This window comes from Carassius auratus, unplaced genomic scaffold (assembly GCF_003368295.1).
Source record: "Carassius auratus strain Wakin unplaced genomic scaffold, ASM336829v1 scaf_tig00014498, whole genome shotgun sequence".
NCBI classification, from domain to species: Eukaryota; Metazoa; Chordata; class Actinopteri; order Cypriniformes; family Cyprinidae; genus Carassius; species Carassius auratus.
This window is the reverse complement of record NW_020524503.1, coordinates 48,819-54,818: the sequence shown is the minus strand read 5'-3', so window position 1 is coordinate 54,818 and position 6,000 is coordinate 48,819. Positions and strand designations below refer to the sequence as shown.

Genomic DNA, 6,000 nt, shown 5'->3' with positions numbered 1-6,000 from the left:
ATAATTGCGTTAGATGTCACTATCACGACTCTCCTTCTCCTCTGTGAAGGGGACAATGATATCAAAGATAAAATGAAAGCCAATCAGATTTTAATGTCTTGAGATTCCACCATTTTTGCTAAAGTCTTCTTGATACGTAGGATGGGCAGGCGGGATGCAGGATTGTGGGCCCAGCATTCTGACATCAGCTTTAACATGGCCCTCAAACACTGGGAGACAAATCAGGACTCTTTTCATATACGCTTTAACATCAGGAAATACATTTTCTCTTCTGTATGTATTTATCACTCAAGCTTCTATACAAAGCTACAAATACGAACTAAATCTGTAAACATTCTGCAAATATTATCTGTAAATATACTGCCATCTGCTGGATGACTCACCTCATCACTGTTCCATCTGTTGGATACGGTGGGCCGCAGTCCTTTGACACACACAACCTCAAGCATATCCTCATAAGATGGATCTGATGGCACCATCTCATAATACGGTACCTGATAGTCCTCAACGATACCTTGAAAACAATCATTAGATTAATTCATTAATTACTAATAGTTTTAAATTCTGTAAGCATCCACAACAGGAAGTTTTCATTTTAGATCATTTTGATTCAAAATACTTAGTAGTAACAGATCTTTTCTTCTGTATTGTGACAGAAATCTGAGAAAAATGTCTAAACATTTTTTTTAAATAAATGTAGGCCAGCTGGTTCAGACTTGGTTCTTTCCATCAGTTGTTGATTGGATGGAGGCAGTTCTGAACACAAGCTTGCAGTTGATTATAAGAAAGGGGCAGGGCTTATGCAGACTAAAATAATTGGTCTAAAAGGTCAAAAAAAAAAAAAAAGTATGAAATGAAGTACATCTAGATGTATTTTAGAAACTTTATAGGATGAATTTTCCATTTCATGCTGACTGTAAAATGATGGTGGGTAAGAAAATACTCTTAACAGATGTCTAAGCAAAACAAAGGAAAGATTTTGCTAGTGAATTTAGTTTTATGAATACCTCAGTGACACAGCGTCTGACCATTTTCCCATATAACCAGCCCATAGCTATAGATGTCCGCCATGATGTAGGCCTGAAAGTGGTTCTTATTCAGAGTCTCATCCAGACCTTCTGGAGCCATATAGCGCCGGGTGCCCATACGTGTGCTCAGTGGGATGTCACTTCATTTCTGTTCACTGACACAAAGAAAAAATGTTACTTCCTCAAAATGACTGAACCTGTTTTAAAAAACAAGCTTTTAAAATGAACGTGTGAAGAAGCACCTGTTGAACTTCACAGCAAGCCCGAGGTCAGCGATGCAACAGGTGCCGTTCTTCTTTATGAGGATGTTCTTGCTCTTCAGGTCTCTGTGAGCGATGGCTGGCTTTCCCTGTGTGCCGTAGATCTCCGTGTGCAGGTGGCACAAGCCACAGGCTGCAGAGTAGGCCAGTTTGAGCAGGGTCTGTGTGTCCAGAGTGGTGAACTTCAAATAGTCATACAGAGATCCATTCTCATGATAGTCTGTGATCAGGTACAGCTGCGTAGAGGCTCCAGTGCCATTTATGTCTGCAGCAATGAAGCCTTCGGCAGATTGAGGAGTTGCGTTACATGGGAAAATATGGAACTGAATACAATTACAAACACTCCATAAGAACCAGATCAATCTTAAAAGACAGGAAGTGTACCTAGTATGTTCTCGTGTCTCATGAGCACGGTTTGGTAGATCTCAGTCTCTCTGAACCAGCTGGCCTCCTCTCGAGTGAAAAACACTTTCACTGCTACCTTCTCCCCCCTCCACCGTCCGGCCACACCTCTCCATATCCTGCCTTTTCCAATAAGACGCACTGTCTGGATCTGCTTCGCAATGGTGCGCTTGCACCTGTGAAATAGTGAATAGAAACAAAGTGAAAATGACTCCAGCAGTCCAACAAAAGATCCCACCGTCTAGCATTTCTGATTTCTCACCAGCAGGGGGAGCCCAGAGCCACTGCCTGAGGTTTGAGACTGATTGATGAGATCTTTCAGAGATTCTCCCTGCTGGGATAAAGGGCTCGTCCTGCTCCAGGTCTCTGTGGTAGTGGCTTGCTCTCTGTCTGCCACTTATACCTGAAGGACAGTCAAAAACAAAAACATTTTTCCGGCCATTCAATGAATTGCAAGTTTAAGTCACTTCCATGTTGGTTTCACGAGAGACTGGAAGTAAAGTAAACAGACACTTAAAGGTCCATTTGTTCTTAAGGCAAACATTTTCCATAGTTATTCCAAGACAAGATATTGATAGTCCTTGCACCCTACTTGGAATAACAGAAATGTATCTCTTTTGATAACAACAAGCCATGATGTGGTGGCATTTGTTTTGATAGGTGCTTTGCAAAAACACATCAAGCATTACAGTTACAGTTCTCTGATGTGGGAAAAAATGGGCACGTCACAAATGGCTATTGTGTGTAAGAGCTTCAGTGTTTTGCTGCTTCAGTGCGGTGACGATCTCACCTGTAACAACAGATGATAGTGACACAGAAGAGGGTGCAGAAGCACACAGTCACTGAAATGAGGAAGGCCAGCCAGTGAGGACCTGGTGCTTCTGTAAAGAGATCAAGAGAAAACACACGTCCATCATTACGGCATTACATAAGCCAGGGCTCAATTAACAGGCCTAGTCAGATTTTCTACTCCAGTTATCAGTGTCATGTGATCCTCCAGAAATCATTTTAATATACTGATTTGGTGCTCAAGAAACATTTCTTATTATCATCAATGCTATTAATAACAATAATGATCAAAAACAGCTGTGCTGCTTAATATTTTTGTGGGAAACCATTATATTATTTCCAAAGCTAGCTAGGTTATGATTATTTTGTATATTATATAGTGTAATATTTGCCAGGCAGGCAGTTAGTACTGGAGCATACCGGTGTCTCGAGGTGGTAACATCTGGCTTTAGATCCCGATTACAAAAGTCAAATTGGCAGCATTCGATGGTTCGACGTGCCTGTGCAAACTTTGAATCCTGACAATAATCAAACAAGTCAAACTTAGAAAGTCTGATACTGTATTACATCAAATACAATTTCAAAAAAAAGCATAAAACCTTTACACGAAACAACTTTCCTTACCTTGCACTGAAAAATGAGAGCCCTCATATTTCATACAGCCTGAGCTTAAGATCACGTCTGCATTTTCATCTTCTTCAATGATGGCAAAGCACTGCCCATTTGTCCTGTAATGTTTTAAAGTAAAGATCTACTTATTTAAATGCATAAAGCACAAACACTTAAAATAATCACTTAAAATGAGCTGTGTCCTATGACACTGACTTGCAGGTGTTGTTCTTGGCATCATCAGGACAGTGCCCTGAACAGTGGCAGCTGAGGAAGCGAGCAGCATCTTCTGGTGCCACAGTAGTGTCGGCCCCGGGCCTTCTGGAGTCTGAGCCAGGCTTCACTCCAGTGCCCTGTAGCACATGGTCAGGATTCTGACCTGCTGGAAGTGACAAGACACTTACAATCAATGGCAATCAATGGCCAGGTGGGCAGAAACAAAAACAAACAAAAAAAGCCAGTAGGTGTTAATAAAAACCCATGTCTGTGGTAGCACACCCTCAAACAAACATTGGTTAAAAAGTTTTGGTCAGGAACATTATTTAAAAATAAATGTATACTTTTATTTAGCCGGGATGCTTTAAATTGATCAAAGTGACAGTAAGGACATTTACATCATTTCAAACATTTTTAATTTGTTAATAAACCGTTCCTTTGACGTTCATCAGATAATCCTAAAAAAATATAAAGGTTTTCACAAAAATATTAGGCAGTGCAAGTTTTTTTTTCTTATATGTTAATAATAAATCTTTCTGGAGCAGCAAATCAGCATATTTTAATCATCAATGAATCTTCAATCATCAAATGAATGCAGCCTGCAGGGCAGAAGACAATTATTTCAAAAAATAAAACTCTTACAGACCCCAAACTTTCTAACAGTAGTTTAGATATGACTATTATAGCTTAAAAGCTTGCAAGTTTTTTTTTTCTTCTCTTCATAAAATATCTGAAGTAGGGAAGCAAAGAGTACCAGTCCTTAAGAACCAAAAATATACTCAAATAAAAAAGCTTTGATGCCAGTTTTTCTGTAGTATCTGTATTGAATACTCAATATAGTAGCCTGTTCTGGCTGAGTCGGCTAATACAATTTTTGGTATTGTGTCAATCTTCAATAATCTCCTACTTTTATAATTTCCCATCCTTCACTCATCCTCTGTAAACCTGCTTCTGTTCAGATCCAGCACAACTCCCAAGTACACCCCTGTATGCCCCTTTCTGTTTCAAAACCCTCACTCACAATCATTTATTTAGCTTTTTATTTGAATTTCAGTTCAATAAAGGCCTCTGTGATATGTCACTACTGATCTTAGTCTTCTTATCAAGCCATACTACTGAAGCTTTCTGTTCAGCATGACTCCACTGCAGATGTTCCAGTCCAGACCTGTTGGTAAAACATCTAATCACTCACAAAGCAGCAGTTTGTGAGATTGAGCAGCATGGCGACACAGCACTGTTTTTATCAGGTGCATTCCATCCTTAGATCCCATTACTGTCTATCTTATACAGCCTCTGCATGTGCTGCTAATCTTACAATTAGACTGGACTCTCCTCTTGGACTAATTCTATTAGGACCGAGTGATTAAATAGAGAGCTGGGCATGATAAAGCAATTTCTGTTACTCAACGTTCGATGCATATTTCAATGGATCGTCTACAATGAAAATGTAAAAAAAAGTACATTAAAAAAAATTTTGGATGGTGTGGAAAGAGGAAACTAGGGTGGTCTTGAACAGTATTATTAGAGTCTAAGACAGAATGTGAGACAGCAAGAAACATTAACACAACAGTCACTCACATCAAAAACCAGACTGCTGAAGAAACACCCTGAGAAAACAGAGTTGATGGGGGCAGTGCAATCAAATGTCCAGATAAAGCCAGCTGCCTTTGATAGACTCAGACTATCAGGACAATTCTAGACTGCAATCTAAATGATGCACTCGGCCTCTCGGGTGATTTCGTTCAGGGTTGCGGACAGACTCCATATCTTATTTACTTTAGTGGATCAAACACACCATTTAATGTTACTTTACTAAACTATAAACTCTTAAAGAGAATTACACTGTCTACACTTAATCTCATTCAACTGCTCGCAAGGGATTTCAATGAGGTCATTTCAGTAATTGAGCTACTCATAAAGCAAATGTAAGAGATTGTGTGGCCTTGAGCCCAGGCTAAGGGAGACAGTCCCCCTTTATGACCACAGATCCTGATGCACAGGGCCAGGATGGAAATTTCACATTAGGAGAAAGCTGGACAAGGATCAAATGAGCGAAGCCCCAAAGAGGAACCCAGGGGATCCCTCTCCATCACTCTTTATTCCTCCTCTCCATTCTTTCCACTCAGGGTCAGTGCTTGAGGAATGACTTTGGGATTGAAGGATCTTGAATTCTTGAAGGTTCTGGTTTTCACTGTAACTGCACAAAAATCCATGGGAGTGACAGAAAGGGCAACTTACAACAATTCTAGGATTTCAGAACCCTCATGGTCTACAGTGGAGTCTGAGGTCTGGCAGATCATCCCCCCATAATGAGACTCTAGAGCAGATACACACCATTACCCTCTCTCTCTCACTTGTAAAAAAAGAGCAAAGGCAAGAAAGAGAGCAAAAGAAGAAAATCAAAAATAGATTTCAGTCTACAGCATACCTGAATTACACAGATTCCCTTCACAGCAAGGAATTGTTTCATTGACTATATATCACTTTAAATTATTTAATGTTCATATTCACACACGTTTTCTCGAAATGGTACTGGAAGAGAACTGGGAATTAAATATAACTAAATTAAGCAAGTATACTGGAATAAATTGCCTGTGTCATTTCTGGGGCAATTTTAAAAAATTTTACCTCGCCAAATTAAATGCCTGTGATTCAGAAGTGCAGACACCTGCCTGAAATTACACCTCAAGGGTGCA

At 39.8% G+C, this 6,000-nt stretch overlaps 1 pseudogene; it reads right to left on the bottom strand.

Annotated features, from left to right (window-relative positions):
- Positions 1 to 7: 7 nt before the first annotated feature.
- LOC113074397 (bone morphogenetic protein receptor type-1A-like) overlaps positions 8 to 6,000 on the bottom strand; it is a 29,263-nt pseudogene continuing 23,270 nt past the window's right edge.